Source organism: Bubalus kerabau, chromosome 12 (genome assembly GCF_029407905.1).
Source record: "Bubalus kerabau isolate K-KA32 ecotype Philippines breed swamp buffalo chromosome 12, PCC_UOA_SB_1v2, whole genome shotgun sequence".
NCBI lineage: Eukaryota > Metazoa > Chordata > Mammalia > Artiodactyla > Bovidae > Bubalus > Bubalus kerabau.
In genome coordinates this window covers 25,710,094-25,732,662 of record NC_073635.1, presented here as the reverse complement: position 1 = coordinate 25,732,662, position 22,569 = coordinate 25,710,094, and positions in this window count along the sequence as shown.

The window sequence follows — 22,569 nt, the reverse complement described above, 5'->3', positions numbered from 1 at the left end:
CCTCAGATATGCAGATGACACCACACTTATGGCAGAAAGCAAAGAAGAACTAAAGAGCCTCTTGATGAAAGTGAAAGAGGAGAGTGAAAAAGTTGGCTTAAAACTCAACATTTAGCAAGCTAAGATCATGGCATCTGGTTCATCACTTTATGGCAAATAGATAGGGAAACAGTGACAGACTTTATTTTGGGGGGCTCCAAAATCACTGCAGATGGTGACTGCAGCAATGAAATTAAAAGACGCTTGCTCCTTGGAAGAGAAGTTATAATCAACTTAGACAGCATATTAAAAAGCAGAGACATTACTTTGCCAACAAAGGTCCGTCTAGTCAAAGCTATGGTTTTTCCAGTAGTCATGTATGGGTGTGAGAGTCGGACTATAAAGAAAGCTGAGCACTGAAGAATTGATGCTTTTGAACTGTGGTGTTGGAGAAGACTCTTGAGAATCCCTTAGACTGCAAGGAGATCCAACTAGTCCATCCTAAAGGAAATCAGTCCTGAATATTCATTGGAAGGACTGATGCTGAAGCTGAAACTCCAATACTTGGGCCACCTGATGCAAAGAACTGACTCATTTGAAAAGACCCTGATTCTGGGAAATATTGAAGGCGGGAGGAGACGGGGATGACAGAGGATAATATAGTTGGATGGCATCACCAACTCAGTGGACATGAGTTTGAGTAAACTCCAGGAGTTGGTGATGGACAGGGAGGCCTGGCGTGCTGCAGTCCACGCGGTTGCAAAGAGTTGGACACGACGGAGCAACTGAACTGAACTGAACTGAACTGATGAAACTTTTATTTTTTGCAGCAGATCAAGAACTACCACTAGTGTATATCCCACAGCCACTGTGGTCTGAAACTCTTTGCAAGAACTTTTGTGCTGCCCAGAACAGGAAATGAATGGACAGACAAGAGGACACTCAGGTGAGGGCAGTAAGGCAGCGTGTGCAGTGATTCAGTGTGTGCTCCTACAGGTACAGGGTCTATACAAGTCTCCATCTTTGCTTTAAGCAGGATAGGAGCCCAAGATTGTAGAAGGAAGCAGTCTCTCTAAAAAAACTTATTTTGTGGTATTTGGGTAGACAGTCTTTATTTAAAAAGAAGCATTTTATGTCTACAGGACTAACTACAGGAAATATCCTTCAGTTAATGCTTCTTCTTCTTTTTCTTCTTTTTTTATTTTTTTGGCTGTCCCATGAGGGATGTGGGCTCTTACTTCCCCAAGCAGGGATCGAAACTGTGCCTCCTGAAGTGGAAGTTCAGAGTCTTAACTGCTGGACCACCAGGGAAGCCCTGATATTTCTTTAGAATCAATGTGATCTCAGATCTCTGTCTTCTAAGAGGGATCTAGAGAATAAATTACCCTGGCAAGTTTGTGGTATAGCAGAGGAGAAGGAAGAAGGGATGTTGATTTGCATAAAATAAAACCCGTAACTTTACCAAAAAAGTACTTAGATGACTTAATTTCTTAAAAGGCTGATATCATATGCTAGAGATAATGGTACATACTCTTTTCATTTACCATCTGCCAATATAAGGAGTCAAGCCCGATGTCTTGTTAGAGTGCCAGCATTTAAAGAAAATAACTCTAGAGACTTATTTAGTGGCCCTTTTCAAGATGATGAATCAAGGCCCACTGCTTTGTTATGTGCTCCTTTTTTCCATTCCCGCCATCCCCCCGCACCCCTCCCCCCCCCCCCCCCCCCCCCGCAACTAGTCCATAAGAGGAGGAGGCCAGTGGGAGCAGAGAGAGCAGAGAGTTTTCCAAGTTCAGGTCACCCAGTGGGCCTCCCAGGCACTGAAACATTTCTTTCCCATTCGTGGCGGTTTATGACATACTTAAAAACTTGCATGTGAGTTTGCAGTACCCGGTGGTGGTGGTGGTGGTGATGGTGGTGTGTGTGTGTGTGTGCATGCATGGCACTCATGTGTTTGGGTGGGTAAGGGTCACTATGCTTCAGGACTTGACCATCTTAGATGTTGCCCTCTATCTCAGGGTTTCAAAATTATTTCCCTCTAAATGTTTCTGAATTAAAACTTTCTGTCAAATTTAATCTTCTCAGTAGAACTTCAAACTTCCCTTTAGAATGGTTTAAATCTGTCAAATAATTTCTTTTTCAAAGCTTCTCACTTGATGACATTCTTAACACCACATTTCCAGAAACACTTTATCATATCTAACTGAACAGATTCCAATGTCACACAAAACTTATTCAACACATCGCTTTGACTTTAGGCGCTATGTTGTGAATTATTACTGTGCTCAGAAGGGATAGAATTACTCTATGACTTCTGTTAGTAAAGACTGACCTAAATATTTATTTTTCTAGATTTCTTGTATTTTATTTTATGCTTTAATTAAACTGAGGTACTAGAGTGCCCATTCCTTTTATAAGTGTGAATATCCTCATTTCTATTGCCATTTATAATACAAAAATCGATGCTTCCTATTTATTCACTCTGGCCAGGGGCATTATTTATTTATAGAACTGATAATGTTATATGACACTTGTAAACTAATCTGTATCAGGGTCTTATTGTTCTAAATTTTGCTTTCCATTTAACTGCAATCTTGAGCTAGTACAGATGTTTGTTTTTAGCTTTTCATTAGGTATTCAGGTCAAGAAGATAACAGATCTCCTATTTGAACCCTGTGTGATAGCAGAACTTCTCTGAGGAGCTTCTAAGAGTTGGATCCCTTCAAGACTGAAACTGCTGTTCTTATCACTTTGGTAAATCTAGATTCAACCTTTTTTTTTTTCCTTTGGTGATTTGTGATGTAGTTGTGTACATGTTTGCCTTGGAAACGAACAGAGATCATTCTGTCGTTTTTGAGATTGCATCCAAGTACTGCATTATGGACTCTCCTGTTGACCATGATGGCTACTCCATTTCTTCTGAGGGATTCCTGTCCGCAGTAGTAGATATAATGGTCATCTGAGTTAAATTCACCCATTCCAGTCCATCTGAGTTCGCTGATTCCTAGAATGTCGACATTCACTCTTGCCATCTCTTGTTTGACTACTTCCAATTTGCCTTGATTCATGGACCTGACATTCCAGGTTCTTATGCAATATTGCTCTTTCCCAAAGAAAGGCAATGCCAAAGAATGCTCAAACTACCGCACAATTGCACTCATCTCACACGCTAGTAAAGTAATGCTCAAAATCCTCCAAGCCAGGTTTCAGCAATATGTGAACCGTGAACTTCCTGATGTTCAAGCTGGTTTTAGAAAAGACAGAGGAACCACAGATCAAATTGCCAACATCTGCTGGATCATGGAAAAAGCAAGAGAGTTCCAGAAAAACATCTATTTCTGCTTTATTGACTATGCCAAAGCCTTTGACTGTGTGGATCACAATAAACTGTGGAAAATTCTGAAAGAGATGGGAATACCAGACCACCTGACCTGCCTCTTGAGAAATCTGTATGCAGGTCAGGAAGCAACAGTTAGAACTGGACATGGAACAACAGACTGGTTCCAAATAGGAAAAGGAGTACGTCAAGGCTGTATATTGTCACCCTGTTTATTTAACTTATATGCAGAGTACATCATGAGAAACGCTGGGTTGGAAGAAGCACAAGCTGGAATCAAGATTGCCGGGAGAAATATCAATAACCTCAGATATGTAGATGACACCACCTTTATGGCAGAAAGTGAAGAGGAACTCAAAAGCCTCTTGATGAAAGTGAAAGAGGAGAGTGAAAAAGTTGGCTTAAAGCTCAACATTCAGAAAATGAAGATCATGGCATCCAGTCCCATCACTTCATGGGAAATAGACGGGGAAACAGTGGAAACAGTGTCAGACTTTATTTTTTGGGGCTCCAAAATCACTACAGATGGTGACTGCAGCCATGAAATTAAAAGACACTTACTCCTTGGAAGGAAAGTTATGACCAACCTAGATAGCATATTCAAAAGCAGAGACATTACTTTGCCAACAAAGGTCCATCTAGTCAAGGCTATGGTTTTTCCTGTGGTCATGTATGGATGTGAGAGTTGGACTGTGAAGAAGGCTGAGCGCTGAAGAATTGATGCTTTTGAACTGTGGTGTTGGAGAAGACTCTTGAGAGTCCCTTGGACTGCAAGGAGATCCAACCAGTCAATCTTAAAAGAAATCAGTCCTGAATATTCATTGGAAGGACTGATGCTGAAGCTGAAACTCCAATACTTTGGCCACCTGATGTGAAGAACTGACTCATTGGAAAAGACCCTGATGTTGGGAAAGATTGAAGGCAGGAGGAGAAGGGGACGACAGAGGATGAGATGGTTGGATGTCATCACCAACTTAATGGATGTGAGTTTGAGCAAGCTCCGTGAGTTGATTGGTGATGGACAGGGAGGCCTGGCGTGCTGCAGTTCATGGTGTCACAAAGAGTTGGACATGACTGAGCGACTGAACTGAACCGTGATGTAGTTCTGTACATGTACTACAGAGTTGCTGAGACAGTGAACGTAAAGAATTGGCCTCTAAGCTATGACTGCAAGAGGAGCCAGGAAAGGGCTGGGGAGAGAACAGCTGTCAAGGGCTTGCTTTGCTTTTGCTGTTCATGGAAAAAAAAGAAAAAGCCTCTCCGGTTACCTCACTTCTCCTGAAATATCCTGTAAGTCCCCTCACCCACAAACCCAGACATGTACTCAGGTTTCTAACCAGACGCCTGGTGACCAATGTACCTCAAACAGCTGTAGCCCCGGGCACATAAGAAGACAAATTCTTTTGAAAGGGAGCCAAACCAGTGTTAACCAGAGTAGCCTTTCCAAACAGAAATATATTATTATTAATATCCATGAAACTTATTTTACCCAGTTCATCCTATAATCTCAAGTCTGTGAGTAAATACTAATAATGATGATAATAAGGATGATGAAGTCAATGATGATGACTTAATTCCTACACATCAAGAGATCCACATTACTTATTTTCAGAACAAAGACACATTCCAGAGGCAGAATTTAGTAGTAAGGAAATTTTAAAGAGTGATTATATTCTTTGCTTTTATTCACTGAAGAGGGTTAGAGGGATATAATTCAGAATCCAGGGCAGTATCTTTTAATAGCCCCTTCCTCCAGGGCTTCCCTGGTGGCTCAGATGGTAAAGAATAATCTGCCTGCCAATGCAGGAGACTGGGATTTGACCCCTGGGTCAGGAAGATCCCCTGGAGGAGGGCATGGCAACCCACTCCAGTATTCTTGCCTGGAGAATCCCAAGGACAGAGAAGCCTGATGGGCTATAGACCATGGGGTCATGAAGAGTCAGACAGGACTGAGCAACTGACACACAACATAATCCTCCAATTTTCCTGGGACCAGTATTTCTCCTGTGTCAATGCTCTAAAACCATCCCTCTAGCTCTGCCTTTCGTTGAACCATTTTCTCTTCTTTCCTGCTCCTATTGTAGTAGGCACCTTGACTTCTATCCCAGCAATCTGGAAAAAAAAAAGTCTTTCAGCAGACGAGAGGAGGAGACATCTGGGCAGGCATTGTTTTTACTGGATTACTGGCTGGACTGGGTTTCAGAAGTGGAGAACTAGGAAAGGTATTCTACTTAATAATTTTGAGAGTTAATAATTATTGCTGTAGCACAATAGCTGCCCTTTATCATGCTATTACCACATCGCTACCATGTGTCAGAGGCTGTATTTGTGTTTTATCATTTAAGTCTCACTAGCCTCGTTACATGGAGAAGGCAATGGCACCCTGCTCCAGTACTCTTGCCTGGAAAATCCCATGGATGGAGGAGCCTGGTGGGCTGCGATCCATGGGATCACTAACAGTCGGACACAACTGAGCGACTCCACTTTCACTTTTCAGTTTCATGCATTGGAGAAGGAAATGGCAACCCACTCCAGTGTTCTTGCCTGGAGAATCCCAGGGACGGGGGAGCCTGGTGGGCTGTCATGTCTATGGGGTCGCACAGAGTCGGACATGACTAAAATCACTTAGCAGCAGCAGCAGCAGCCTCATTACAAAGAAGAGATGTCTGAGTTTCCTAAAGAATACTTAATATCCCCACGGAGCGTTGCCTAAATGCAGTCAAATCAAGATCTGAATTCAACCTTTCTTCCTCCAAAGTTTGTGTGTCTGTCACTAGTCACTATGCCTGTTACCTTAAAGAATTAATTCAAAGGGAAACAAATCATTCATATACGTCATTTAGATTAAATACCGGTCAAAGTGTCAAGGCACAAAACTCTGATTAAGTAAATTATTATCCAGCAACTTAACAGACCTATGTAGCCATTGATACTTCGATTAAAAAAAAAAAAATTAAATGACATTTAGAATACATATAATTATAACCATTTAAAACTAAGCATACACAGAATTAAAATTCATAAAAGTTATAAAGATGAAAAATATGTCTCTTAAAGGGAAGGGAAGTGGGTTATATATTTTCTCTAAGATTATTTAAATTTATAGGACTTTTGTTTGTTTTTTGAAAAGATTGGACTGTACAATTTCGCTGACTATAAGCTTTGCAAACTCAAATTCAAGCTGGCAAAGCTAAATTCCCACTGTTTTGGAAGATTGAGAGAATTCACAGTCCTTATCTCCTTATTTCTAACAAAATAGTACTTGACAGTAGCATAATCTAAAGCAAAACAAAAAACGACCAGAATTCCTGTCCTTCTGCCCTGCAGGGGGCACTGTGGGCTTGATAACATTGAAGACGCCTGGCGCCAGTTCCAAGCAAAGTGGTAAATTAGTGAGTCTGACCTCAGGCCGCCTTCAGGCCCATTCCTCTGATGTCAGACTCTAGTTCCCTGTTCCCCTGACCACTCTGATAGTTATCCTAGTAGAAAAGGGTGGTATCATTTCAAGTGTGACTTCTCCCTGGGAGATTTGTGTTAATCTCAAAGCCTCACTCTCCAAGGGAAATGGAGACCCTTAGCTAAACAGAACACAGGGGTTGTTAGGAATGCTGGAAAGATACACTTAAGGCCAGGCTCACTCTGCTGGCCCAGATCAACTTCTTTGCTGGTGTTAAGACAGTCTTCCTGAGGGCTGTATCCTCAGAGAAAAATGTTCTTTTTTCTTTTTAATAGCAATTCTGCTGTTTATAACTTTCACAAAAGATGATGTTGGAAAGAGAGACATACCAGAGTGTATAAAATAGCCTTCTGTGCTCATACATCAATTCATGCATTTTTTCTAAGGAAGTATCTCTTTTTTTCTGAAGGTGCATGTGGAATCTCTTACTAGACAACTGGTATGAAAGTTCAAGATTCAACAACTCAACCATCCTCTTGGGCAGATCTATTTTAAATTCAGTTTTTGTCTTTCAAAATTCATCATAGGATTCCTCACTGGGCTCCAAATGTCAGGCTTTGTTAGGACTCTGAGCTTCTGGCAGCCAAGGTATTCTGTGTTCTGGGCATGGACTTCTGGTTGATGGTGTGGATTCAAGAAGGTATAAGCAGAAACATTTCATCCTCTGCTACTCTCCTATTTATTGCATTTTTATGCTTATCATATTCAAGAAGGTGCCTAATATCAAGGAGTCAACAATCCCATTCTCTCATCTCATTGCTTCTACCTTTTATTTCATTCATGTATCAGACTATGTACAGAGCCCTCTGGCATGTTTCCAGGTCAGTAGTTACTAGCAATGGCACCCCACTCCAGTACTCTTGCCTGGAAAATCCCATGGATGGAGGAGCCTGGTAGGCTGCAGTCCATGGGGTCACACAGAGTCGGACACGACGGAGCGACTTCACTTTCACTTTTCACTTTCCTGCATTGGAGAAGGAAACGGCAATCCACTCCAGTGTTCTTGCCTGGAGAATCCCAGGGACAGGGGAGCCTGGTGGGCTGCCCTCTGTGGGGTCGCACAGAGTCGGACACGACTAAAATCACTTAGCAGCAGCAGCAGTTACTAGCAAGCTATTCAAGGAAGCAACTCCTTTTCTATTCATGCACTCATGCATGCATTTCAGAACACTACTGAGTGTCTACCATGGGTTCAGGACTGTTCTAGAAGCTATGGTTATAGTGGCAAACCTATGGAGGTGAGTCGGAGAGTCTCTTTATTTCCTTTTTATCCTTGGAGTTTATATTTGATTTCTTTTTGAGTTAGTTTTCATCCCAAAACATTAATCTCCAGAAGTTGTTTGAGGATGGTCAACAAGGCCAGACACAGTGGGAACCTCCTCCACCCTCAGTCCAAACAGTCCTATTTCTCTCCTAAAAACAAACAAACAAACTTATCTGGCTGTGCTGGGTCTCAGTTGTAGCATGTGGGACCTAGTTCCCTGATCAGGGATTGAACCCAGGCCCCCTGCATTTGGAATGTAGAGTCTTACCCACTGAACCACCACAGAAGACCCCTATTTCTCTTTTTTAAGAGGTTTCTCTGACTCCTGAGACAATGTCCCACATCTATCCTGAATAATGACTATCAGTTCAGTTCAGTTGCTCAGTTGTGTCCAACTCTTTCTGACCTCATGGACTGCAGCACGCCAGGCTTCCCTGTCCATCACCAACTCCCAGAGCCTACTCAAACTCATGTCCATCAAGTCAGTGATGTCATCCAACCATCTCATCCTCTGTCATTTCTTTCTCCTGCCTTCAATCTTTCCCAGCATTAGGGTCTTTTCCAATGAGTTGGTTCTTCACATCAGGTGGTCAAAGTATTGGTGTTTCAGCTTTAGCATCAGTCCTTCCAATGAATATTTAGGACTGATTTCCTTTAGGATGGACTGGTTGGATCTCCTTGCAGTCCAAGGGACTCTCAAGAGTCTTTTCCAACACCAGAGTTCAAAAGCATCCATGCTTCAGTGCTCAGCTGTCTTTATTGTCCAAATCTCACATCCATACATGACTACTGGAAAAATCATAGCTTTGACTAGACGGACCTTTGTTGGCAAAGTAATATCTCTGCTTTTTAATATGCTGTCTAAGTTGGTCATAACTTTTCTTCCAAGGAGCAAGCGTCCTTTAGTTTCATGGCTGCAGCCACCATCTGCAGTGACTTTGGAGCCCCCCAAAATAAAGTCTGTCACTGTTTCCATTGTTTCCCCATCTATTTTCCATGAAGTGATGGGACTGGATGCCATGATCTTAGTTTTCTGAATGTTGAGTTATAAGCCAACTTTTCACTCTCCTCTTTCACTTTCATAAAGATGCTCTTTAGTTCTTCTTCGCTTTCTGCCATAAGGGTGGTGTCATCTGCGTATCTGAGGTTATTGATATTTCTCCCAGCAATCTTGATTCCAGCTTGTGTTTCATACAACCCGGCATTTCTCATGATGTACTTTGCATATAAGTTAAATAAGCAGGGTGACAATATACGGTCTTGATGTACTCCTCTGCCGATTTGGAACCAGTTTGCTGTTCCATGTCCAGTTCTAACTGTTGCTTCCTGACACACAAATAGGTTTCTCAGGAGGCAGGTAAGGTGGTCTGGTATTCCTATCTCTTTAAGATTTTCCACAGTTTGTTGTTATCCACACAGTCAAAGGCTTTTTATTGCATAGTCAATAAAGCAAAAGTAAATGTTTTTCTGGAACTCTAGCTTTTTCAATGATGCAGCGGATGTTGGCAATTTGATCTCTGGTTTCTCTGCTTTTGTTAAAACCAGCTTGAACATCTAGAAGTTCATGGTTCACCTACTGTTGAAGCCTGGCTTAGAGAATTTTGAGCATTACTTTGTTAGTGTGTGAGATGAGTGAAATTGTGTGGTAGTTTGAACAGTCTTTGGCATTGCCTTTCTTTGGGATTGGAATGAAAACTGACCTTTTCCAGTCCTGTGGCCACTGCTGAGTTTTCCAAATTTGCTGGCATATTGAGTGCAGCACTTTTACAGCATCATCTTTTAGGATTTGAAATAGCTCAACTGGAATTCCATCACCTCCACTAGCTTTGTTCGTACTGATGCTTCCTAAGGCCCACTTGACTTTACATTCCAGGATGTCTGGCTCTAGGTGAGTGAACTATACAAAACTATACAAAAAGATCTTCATGACTCAGATAACCACGATCACACCATCATGGTTATCTGAGTCATGAAGATCTTTTTGTATAGTTCTTCTGTATATTCTTGCCACCTCTTCTTAATATTTTCTGCTTCTGTTAGGTCCATACCATTTCTGTCCTTATTGTACTCATCTTTACATGAAATGTTCCCTTGGTATCTCTGATTTTCTTGAAGAGATCTCTAGTCTTTCCCATTCTATTGTTTTCCTCTATTTCTTTGCATTGATTGCTGAGGAAGGTTTTCTTATCTCTCCTTGCTATTCTTTGGAACTTGGCATTCAAATGGGCATATCTTTCCTTTTCTCCTTTGCCTTTCATCTCTCTTCTCAGCTATTTGTAAGGCCTTGTCAGACAACCATTTTCCCTTTTCGTATTTCTTTTCCTTTGAGATGGTCTTGATCCTGCGTCCTGTACAGTGTCACAAACCTCTGTCCATAATTCTTCAGGCACTCTGTCTATCAGATCTAATCTCTTGAATCTATTTGTCACTTCCACTGTATAATTGTAAGGGATTTGATTTAGGTCATACCTGAATGGCCTAGCGTTTTTCCCTACTTTCTTTAATTTAAGTCTGAATTTTGCAATAAGGAGTTCATGATCTGAGCCACAGTCAGCTCCCAGTCTTGTTTTTGCTGGCTGTATAGAAGAGCTTCTCCATCTTTGGCTGCAAAGAATATAATCAATCTGATTTCGGTAGTGACCATCTGCTGTTATGTGAGGGAAAAAACCACTTTCTTTAAACTAATACAATGTGTCTGTCCCCTAAAATAGAATTGGCTGCTACTTCTCTTTGTGAAGCACTATCAGGAAACCTAAGTAATCACTAGAATTCTGAAATTTGAATACATATAATCTTTTAACTGTGGCTTATGTGACTCATACAGCATTAGAGAAATTAGCTTGACAGTCTTCCTTGCATAAAAAATTCAATTTTCTTTTGGTCTCAGTTGCATAAACTGGAAATTTGCTGAAGGGATTTTAGCAAAAGGCAAATCTATCATTATCACATTAGGATTTATTAGAGGCAAAAATGGGACCATTAGTTAGAAACTACAGCATACAGTATATTTTAGCTGTTTATACTTTCAGTGAAACTAAGTAAAACAAGAAAATCCCTACTGGAAATAAGATTTTAGAGTAGCAGGATAATTTCAGGATCTATTCATCCATCCCACTTGAGGTTTTTTTTTTTTTTTAATTTTTTATGAAATTCTAATCATTATTAATATGGAAATGCTAATTAGTCTAGGAGTAATTAAAAATTTGCCCAAGCCCAAAGAGATTGCCTATTTGGCAACTGAAAAAGAAGAAATTTTCCTTTGTAGCTATTCATTTGTTTCCCTGGTGGCTCAGACAGTAAAGCATCAGCCTGCAATGCGGGAGACCCAGGTTTGATCCCTGGGTTGGGAAGATCCCCTGGAGAAGGAAATGGCAACCCACTCCAGAACTCTTGCCTGGAAAATTCCATGGATGGAGGAGCCTGGTGGGCTACAGTCCGTGGGGTCACAAAGAGTCGGACACGACTAAGCGACTTCCCTTTTCTTTAGTTTGCAAAGACATCTTGCATTCTTGTCAGGAAAATACTGGGACTTGATAGAAGATCAACTTTGATGATATAAGTAGTATAGTACTACTATAGTAATACTTTAAGTACTACTACTAGTACTACTATACTAAGTACTAGTAGGGTACTAGTACCTTAGTAGCTCAGCTGGCAAAGAATCCGCCTGCAAGGCAGGAGACCCCAGTTTGATTCCTGGATCAGGAAGATCCCTTGGAGAAGGGATAGGCTACCTACTCCAGTATTCTTGGGCTTCCCTGGTGACTCCTCTGGTAAAGAATCTGCCTGCAATGCAGGAGACCTGGGTTTGATCCCTGGGTTGGGAAGATCCCCTGGAGAAGGGAAAGGCTTCAGGATTCTCCACTCCAGTATTCTGGCCTGGAGAATTCCATGAACTGTATAGTCCATGGGGTTGCAAAGAGTCGGACACAACTGTGTGACTTTCACTCACACTTCACTTGATGATATAAAAACGTTGAGATTTTTCTGCAAAACAGTAATATAAGCACCACAGGCACTGAGTACCAGGAATGTCATTCCTACTCTAGCACTGAAAACACTTAACAGGAACATTTCATAGGTTTATAAGTTAACATGTTGCTGCTACAACAAATTATCACAAATACAGTGGCTTGAAACAGCATACATTTATTATCTCACAGTTTTGGAACTCAAAAGTCCAAAATGAGGCTTATAGGGCTAAAATCAAGGTCTCCACAGGGCTGGTTCCTTCTGGTACCTCCAGGGGACAGTCCACTCCTTGTCTCTTCTAGTTTTTAGAGGCTCCCCACATGCCTTGGCTCATAGTCATTTCCTCCCAATCACTCCAATCTTCTACTATCCTCATCATCTTCTGGTTTCTCTTATAAGGAACTCTGTGATTTCACTGGGCTCACCCAGATAATCCAGGATAATCTCTCCATCTCAAAATCTTTACCTTAATCATATTCATGAGGTCCTTATACCACGTAAGGTCTCTTTTACTATTCAAAGTTTCCAGGGATTATGCTATGGGCATCTTTGGAGCATCATTATTCAGCCTACCACAGTCTCAGGTTTCATATTAAGTCCCAGTCTATTTAAGTCCGAGAACACCTCAAATGGAGAAAAAATGAAGATGTTTTGTAAACTCTAGAAAGATGATACCCATATTAATAGTTAATGCCATATATCTAGTTCTGTGGGTCTATGAAAATCTCACCCCAATCAGAAGAGCTTCACTACTCTTTATTTTTCAGCTTTACTGAGGTATGACTGACAATAAATTATACATATTCAAAATGAACAACATAATTATTTGACATAGGTATACTTTACAAACCTACAGCAGAAAGCAAAGAGGAACTAAAAAGCCTCTTGATGAAGGTGAAAGAGGAGAGTGAAAAAGCTGGCTTAAAACTCAACATTCAAAAAACGAAGATCATGGCATCTGGTCCCATCACTTCATAGCAAATAGATAGGGAAACAATGGAAACAGTGACAAGACTTTATTTTCTTGGGCTCCAGAATCACTGCAGATAGTGACTGCAGCTATGAAATTAAAAGACACTTGCTCCTTGGAAGAAAAGCTATGACAAACCTAGACAGCATATCAAAAGCAGAGACACTACTTTGCCAAGAAAGGTCTGCATAGTCAAAGCTATGATTTTTCCAGTAGTCATGTATGGATATGAGAGTTGGACTGTGAAGAAAGCTGAGCGCCAAAGAATTGATGCTTTTGAACTGTGGTGTTGGAGAAGACTCTTGAGAGTCCCTTGGACTGCAAGGAGATCAAACCAGTCTGTCCTAAAGGAAATCAGTCCTGAATATTCATTGGAAGGGTTGATGCTGAAGCTGAAGCTCCAATGCTTTGGCCAACTGATGTGAGGAGCCAGTTCATTAGAAAAGACCCTGATGCTGGTAAAGACTGAAGGCGGGAGGAGAAGGGGACGACAGAGGATGAGATGGTTGGATGGCATCACCGACTCAACAGACATGAGTTTCAGCAAGCTCCAGGAGATGGTGATGTTCAGGGAAGCCTGACTGAACAACAACATACTTCACAAGCAGGTTAATTTACACATCTATTGCCTCATATAACTGCATTTTTTGGGGTAAGAATGCTTAAAATCTATTCTCTTAGGAAAGTTCAGTTACATAATGCTGTATTATTAACTCAATCACCATGCTGTACATTCAGTCCCCAGAACTTATTTATTTTGTAACTGAAGGTTTGTACCTTTGACCAGCATTTCCCTATCTCCCCAACTCATCAGTTCTTGGTAACCACCAACCTACTGTCTGTTTCTGTGAGTTCAACTTTTTTTTTTTTTAAAGGTTCTACATTTATAAGTGAGATGGTACAGTATTTGTCTTTATCTGGTTAGTTTCACTTAATATCTGCTAGATTCATTCATGTTGCTGCAAATGGCAGGTACTGCTTGTGCTGCAATTTCTTCTCAGCTGGAGATTCTTCTGAAATTCTTATCAGTTATAATCAAGGATGTGAGTTGGGTGGGGCTGGGTCTGTCCTTGATCTTACAAAAAGAGAAGCTAACATCTCCACCGCCTAGAATGCTAGGACAAAGCTGCACAGAGAGTGGGGCTCAATAAATGCTTGCTATTGAATGGAACTTCACACTGCTTGCTCTTGTATCATCTCTGCTTCTCTACAATCAAGCCGTGTCCTATGGGGGAGCCAAGGGATCAGAAGTGAGTAAGAAATCACCATAAGATGTGGTTGGAGCAGGAAAAATATCCTTTTTCTTTTACTAAAACCACAACATGTTCAGATATCGCCAGAAAAAAAAAAATTGTTCTCACCATTGCAGTATGCCAACAGTTCTTAAAATCAATGGCAGTTGACCCAGTTTGGAAATATGAGGGTGGATGTTAACTGAATGGAACAAAGGGACACATAGGTAAGGGAGTCAGTATTGAAAATGGTATGTGGATTGGAGAAGGAATTAAAGGACAATGAAGTATTGACCAGAGGTGAAGCTGCTATTTGCTAATTAATACTATAGCTGTGAAATAAGAAAAGAAATAAAAGAACGTGATAGCAAGTAAGTGATGATTTCAGGATGAAAGACAATAGTACAGCGATTATGTAAGTGTTGGTTTTTACAGAATATCATGCTCATTAACAACTTTAAAAAGTGACAAGATTCAAGTACAGTCCAAAGCTGATAATTGATACTATAAATATCTTGTAACATAACTAGAAAGAAATGTGGATTTAACTATAGAAATGTAATTACACATAAAGATCACAACTTCTTCTGGGAGGTTGACCAATGGTGTTTGAAATGCTTCCAATTATTTTAAAATCTAGTTTTGGCTATAATATGACAAATTTGAGAAAATTTAAAAGTAATATTAAAGTTTTTAAGGTATAAGTCAACAGAAATTCTAAAACTGCCTCATTAACATGTTATTAAAATATGTGGAATGCTAATGTATTTTAGCATTCTATTATTTTAAAGCCCTCAGATCCAAAGCCCATAGATCCAAAATACAAATTTATACAACTCTCCCAGTGTGTTATAAAATGTCACCATTGGTTCCTTGGGTAAAAGGAAACTAGCTGTTCAATCAGTTAAAACTTGAGCACGGTACTTCCCCAATGGCTCAGCGGATAAAGAATCCACCTGCCGATGCAGGAGATGCAGGGACGAGGGTTCGATTCCTGGGTCAGAAAGATCCCCTGGAGAAGAAAATGGCCATCCACTCCAGTATTATTGCCTGGAAAATCCCAAGGATGGTGGAGCCTGGAGGGCTACAGTCCATGGGGTCTCAAAAAGTCGGACTCAACTGAATGACTAAGCACTTTAGGAACAGAAATTCAGAGATTTATCTCTTTAAGCTTTTCTTCATGGTGAGTTGGATGTAGCTTGGAGGATCTCAGAGGAGGATGGACGCTTCTTAGGACATTAGATAATCATAGCTATTATTGCAATAGAAATATGGCCAAGGAAATACTTGCTGATGGGTGAGAATTATCTTGGATGAATCTGTAGTCACCAGCTTTCTTAGGCTGAGGAAAATAAATATTACCAGTGGGTTTGAAGTTGAGAGAATTCTCGGGGGTTGATTTATTCAAACCAAAAGTGAGACTCATAAACCTGAAAATTAAGGTATTAATTTATATTGGGAGCAATAAACTCAGGATACTTTGGTACCTGCCACTTGTTAAGGGCACTGTGTCCTGGAATCCACTCCGAGGAATGAATATGAGGCTGAGAGCAGAGGTGGAATAAAGGGAATGAGGGGTTGACCAACAATGAATGCTCTATGCAACACTGGAGACGAATCTATCTAGGCATCAGATCCTCTTCATCAACCTGCTGTCATCTAAGGTAGCTGAAGGGCTGTCTGGTCCTTGACACATCACATCTCTAGTCAGCTCATTTGGCTGATGATATATATTTAAAATATTTTGAGGCTCACTGATCTCTTTATCATTTTATTAACTCTCTACATTTTTCATGTTGGATGACCATATTTTCTGATCTTATCTCTAACTTTTTAGACATTTTCTTAGACAGCTCTACAGACTAACATTCAATTGTATCTACTGTTTGACTGGAAATCCCATCTTATGATTTACCTACCACATAGATGGCATGAAATATATCTAAAGGCAAATCTAACCATGTAACTGCCCAGCTTAAAAACTCTTCAGTAATTCCCTGCTGTTCATCTACTGAAATGGGCTTCCCAGGTGGTGCAGTGGTAAGAAAAAAAATCCACCTGCCGATGTAGGACACCCAAGTTTGATCCCTGGGTAGGGAAGACCCCCTGGAGTAGGAAATGGCTACCCGCTCCATTTCCTTGTCTGGAAAATCCTAAAGACAGAGAAGACTGGAGAGCTATAGTTCATGGGGTCACAAAGAGTTGAACATGACCAAGTGACTGAACGTGCACACAAGCTTCTTAGTTATGGCAGACCAATCGCCTCCTGAGCTGACCCTTGCATTTCTCACCAGCCTTGTCTTTAGCGGTGGCTCCAGCCCCTCTTTTTTTCATGCTAAGGCCATGTGAAATTTTTTTGCAGTTCCTCTAATATGTTATATGATTTCACTCCAATCCTCTCAAACACACATGTATCCTTCTGCCTGAAATGCCCTCGATTCCCTTGCTGGCTTGGAAATACATTTTCTATTAAGTTGTCACCAATCTCCTCAGGTTTCATAATCAATTACTCCCTCCTCTGTTCTCCTAAGGGTCTAGGATATGTTGGTGACAGCATCTCTAACATGGTATTTGCTGTCCTTATTTGTCTATCTGTCCAGGCAGTAAGCTGTTTGGTTATTTCCAGTGCCTGGCACAATCCCTGGTGAAAAGCAAGTACTCAATGAATGGTTGCTGAAAACATGAATAAAAGTCTTACATTTATAAATTTGCAGCCTACAGTACTGAAAGAGACAAAAAAAGGGGGTGGGGGGAGAAAGGCCACATGTTAAAAATCTCTGAATGATGAAGCCAAGGACTGATCACATAACAGGAAAAAGGAATGTGATGGAGGAGAAATTTATGAAGTAGATTAAATACTTTGATAACCCTGCAAATGTCATTCCCTAAATTATAATATTTGTATAGATTTATCCATATTTGCACATTTCTTTGTTTGCTATTCATTCTTTTATCTCAGTTTTTCCTTGTGGAATAATTTTACTTATTTCTTAAGTAAAGGAAAATGTCTTTCTTTTGTTCCCACTCCTGAGTCACATTTTAGCTAAGTAAAGTACTCTACTTTGATGTGATTGTCTCCCAGCATCTTGAGGATATGATATTTTTCACACAATTCTGGCTTCTATTAAGACTTCAGTTGATTGTCAATGCTTCTGTTTTCTCTCATTGTACATTTCTTTCTACTTATCCTATGTGGGATATATCGTGCTTTATTAATCTGATAAACATATGTGTGTGTGTGTGTGTGTGTGTGCTTAGTCATTAAGTTGTATCTGACTGTTTCCTGCCAGGCTCCTCTGTCCATGGGATTTCCCAGGTAAGAACACTGGAATGGGTTGCCATTTCCTTCTCCAGGGGATCTTCCCAACCCAGGGATCGAACGTGTGTCTCCTGCATTGGCAGGCAGATTCTTTTCTGCTGAGCCACCTGGGAAGCCCTAAGATATGTATCATATATATTAAATTCCTTATATGTGTAATATGTATAAGAAATCATATATGTTAAGAAATAATATTAAAATAATTTATTGAGATGAAATTCATACAGAAAAATTAACCATTTGAAGTGAACAATTCAGTTCCCTAACTCTTATACTTTAGAACATTGTTTCTGTCCTATTCTGCCTATCTCTTTCAGGAACTCCAAGTAATATTCAATTTTTTGTCCTATCCTCTATGATTCTGATCTCTCTTTTATTTTTCTCTTTGTGCTATAGCATGTGTAATTTCTTCAGTTCTGTCTTTGAGCTCAATAAATCATCTGTGAATATATTTTTCTTGTGATGAGAACTTTAAAGATCTACTCTCTGAGCAACTTTAAAATATACAATGCAGTGTTATTAACTATAGTCACCATGCTGTTTATTACATCCATATTACTTACTTTATACATTTATACATTTTGACCCCCTTTATCCCTTCACCTACTCCCTACCCCCATTTCTGGCATCCACCAATCTATTCTCTGTATTCAAGTTCATTTAAAAAAATATTCCACATATAAATAAGATCATACAATATTTGTCTTTCTCTGCCTGACTTATTTCACTCAGCATAATGCATTGAAGTTCCATGCTGCCACAAATGGCAAGATTTCCTTCTTTTTTATGGCTGGATAACACGTCATTACACACACACACACGTGTACCACACCTTCTTTATCCATTCATTCATCTATCCATGGACACTTAGGTTGCTTCCTTCAATGACAAAATTTTTAATTTTAGAAGTTATTTTTGGTTCTTTTCCAAATATCCTGGTCATTTATGATACTCTGCTATTGTTTACTCATATTTTTGACACCTTTAGAGGAATCACATGGAAACTGATGGCTGGCTTCTATAAACATTTATTTTATCATGAGATAATTTCAATACCGGAAATTCTTTGGCATCTTATTCAGCCATGACTTTTTGCTCATGGTAACTCATTTCACCATTTTTTTAAATTTTTGCCGTTTTATGTTGGTGTCACTGGCAAAGTCCATTAAATAATTCCTGGGGAATAAAATCAGAACCTGGGTGATAAAGTCTAACCTTTTTTTTTTTATTGTGCTCAGTCTAGTGTCACTTGCTCTTAGATGCTACATGCATTAGCCTTGAGCTTGGCACATCAGACCCAAGTTCCCTGGGTGAATGGCTGTGCAGGCACCTCAGCTCTGTGGGCAGACGCGCACTTCGGGACCCTCTAGCCAAGATGGTGGGGGTGGCGCGGGGAGGGGCAGGTGCAGAGAGGATGCACCCCTGGCACTGTGATGGCAGCCTGCACAGAACAGCTGCACCACCCCCATGAACCTCTCCCCGAGATACCTATAAAGCAGTCCCGCCCACGGCCTGTCAGGGAGACTGTGTCCTCTACAGCCCAAGCTTCCGCCTCTCCTTCCTTTGGTCAAAGAAGAAAGCTTTCCTTTGCTTCTGAATCTAATTCAGTCTTGTTCCATTGGCTCCAACAACACCGGGCAGGCAGACCCTGGTCAGGGACTGACTTGGGAGGCTTGGTAATACTGAGAGCTCACATTTGGCTGATCTGGGGAATCTTAAATTCTGATATAAGGGTATATTTTCCTATAGAAGGCCTGGATAATGGAGGTAGTATGATTTGAAACACAATTCCAAGTGAAAGGGCCACAGTTAAAATTTCTCAGGTAAGAATTTCCAATTTTTATATTACTCTTTGACCCAGAGCAAGAATCAGAATACAAAGTTTCCCACTTTTCTCCCTTTTCCCAGGAGACAGGGCCAATGTCTGCTGGTGCCTGGATTCTAATTCTGCTTTGTTCAAGTCGAGGGCTTTCTTCTTATTCCAGAATGGTCATTAAAAACCTAAAGTTCTGGGGACTTCCCTGGCAGTCCAGTGGCCAAGACTCCATGCTCCCAAGGCAGGAGGCTCAGGTTTGATATCTGGTCAGGGAACTAGATCCCACACGCAGCAACTAAGAGTTCACATGACTCAACTAGAAATCCCACGTGCTGCAACTAGGACCCAGCACCCAAATGAATAAAATAAACAAAAATAAAGTATCAGCACAGTATACATGGCTCAGTGGTAAAGAATCTGCCTGCAATTCAGGAGACTCAGGAGACGTGGCTTCAATCCCTGGGTCAGGAAGATCCCATGGAGTTGGAAATAGCAACCCACTCCAGTATTCTTGCCCGGAGAATGTCATGGACAGTGGAGCCTGGTGGGCTATAGTCCATGGGGTCACAAACAGTTGGACACGATTGAGCACACACACACACACACACACACACACACACAGTATACATTATAAAAGGCTTATTAATCTTCTAATATTAAACTATAAATCTGCAGAACTGTCTTTAAAATAAAGAAAAACAAACAAAAATACCTATCGTTCTTTTTACTATATTTGAGGTGTTTTTGTGGAGGAATAGTTAATTTTCCAGTATGTGCTATATCACTGAAAGGAACTATCATCTTTCACAGTGGAAACACTTCCTGGACCATTTCATATTAAACATATAAAGAAATCAGGAATTATGAGTTAACCATATAAAGTCTGGTAATAATTTTCTTAGCAATTTTTGATAAAGAACAAAAATACAAGCTAGTTGACGTATGATATAAGTTGAGATACATAATGAAATTCTAACAAGAGTTTTATTATAGGATAATACAGATACAGTGTTTACTCTAACATGATAGCCAAAAGACTAATAGTGCAATTTGGAACTTACTAATGAAAATCATTACTCAGATTGAAGCATTCAGTTAGCACCCTAAAAATCTATCTTTTTCTATGTTGTTAAAGGAAATTGGCTTTGATCTATGAGTATGTATGTATGCATCAAGAGTAGTTCACAGTAGAACTGTCAGTTTAGATCATGAGAAGTCAACACATATTTTTCCTTGAAAAGAATTCCACTAAAAAGGAACTGATTGGAGCTTAAAGGTCATTTAGTACAAGTTCCAGCTAACATGAAATGTGTGGTCAGTTTACTTCAGTTGAGTTCAGTCGCTCAGTCGTGTCTGACTCTTTGCGACCCCATGGATTGTAGCACACCAGGCTTCCCTGTCCATCACCAACTCCTGGACATTGCTCAAACTCATGTCCATCGAGTCAGTCAGTTGATGCCATCCAACCATCTCATCCTCTGTTTTCCCCTTTTCCTCCTGCCTTCAATCTTTCCCAGTATCAGGGTCTTCTCCAGTGAGTTATTTCTTTGCATCATGTGGCCAAAAATTTGTGGTGTTTCATACAAATTCCATTCTTGCCAACAGATTAGTGAAAGTATGCTTTTTAAATGTTGAGACTTATTTTTTGCACATTGCTATTAAATGAAAGAAAGCCAGTCACTTTTCATGTAAGTATTCTGGGAATTCTCCGTCTAGTTTCTAGTCCAGCAGTAGATTAATCAGAACATCTCCTAAGGATATCTAGTCTAGATTTATTTGGGGAACCATTAACTCATTCATATTGAGCCAAAGGAAAGTTGGGAGCAGACAGTCAGTCCCAGGAGATGGCTTCTCCACTTCAATATTCATAGAACTCACCAGGGAGTCAATGGGAATTCCTAACATAATCTGAGCAAAAAGCTCCTCCTCTGTAAACATGAAAGCTGAAACACATGTAGATTGTCAGGGTGCTTATTAATAAGTGAATGCTATGGAATAATAGGGCTTCCCTGGTGACAGATGGTAAAGAATCTGCCTGCGATGTGGGAGACCTGGGTTTGATCCCTAGGTTGGGAAGATCCCCTGGAGAAGGAAATGGCAAGCCCACTCCAGTATTCTTGCCTGGAGAATCCTATGGACAGAGGAGTCTGGTGGGCTACAATCCATGGGGTCACAAAGAGTTGCATATGGCTGAAGTGACTTAGCAGCAGCAGCAGCATGGAATAACGATGATGATGATTAAACAAACAAGGCTCTAGTTCTGTGCTGTTCGGATGCCTTGAGGTCAGCTGAAGCCTGTAGCCAGACAAGCTTTCACATATTAGTCCTCTCTCACTTTCATATAATCTCAGATACACGTTTTACACCGTTTTGTGAAATTTATCTGGTATCTAGGTGTTCTGTTGCAGGAGGATTTAAAAATACCTGTCTGCCTTCTTGCCAGAAGCAGACTATCCTAACCATCTTGGATCCCTTATTTTTGACTCTTAGTAGGTAACTATGATGTTTTTGTGAAATGCAATAATAAGCACATTCATTAAATCATTGTTAACCCAAAAATGAGAGAGAAGCTATCAGCTCCGTTGCTGAGCAGTAGCTTATCTCAAATATATGTGTTTGCTCAGCTGACCCTTTTGTTCATTGTATGACTTTGGGATTTCAAGAAAACAATACAAGTGAGAATGTCCGCTGCTCAGTCACATCCGATTCTTTGTGACCCCATGGACTATAGCCCACCAGGCTCCTCTGTCCATGGGATTCTCCAGGCAAGAATACTGGAGTGGGTTACCATTTCCTTCTCCAGGGAATCTTCCCAACCCAGGATTGAACCTGTGTCTCTTGCACTGCGGCAGATTCTTTACTGTCTGAGTCATCAGGGAAGCGCCACAAATAAGAGAAATAATATCAAACAGTCCTACATGCCCTTTTAATTTTCTTTCAAAAGCAAATTTAGATAATGCATTTTGTTTTTAACCTGGTCCTTTTTCTGGAGTGTTTTTCTTTGTCTTGGTAAATAAATAACAACAACAAGATCTCTGAAGCCTCTAAATACTCTTACTTTTCTTAGAGCCTGTATGGTATCTCTGTAGTGTAAGTTAATTTGAAAAGCTATAAGGATGTTTGAAATGACTTTTATATCATTTCTAAAAACTGGCAAGGGAAATTATCTCTAAAGATATCAATCTCATTGACTTGGCAGTTTTATTAAATTTTAATTGCCTTT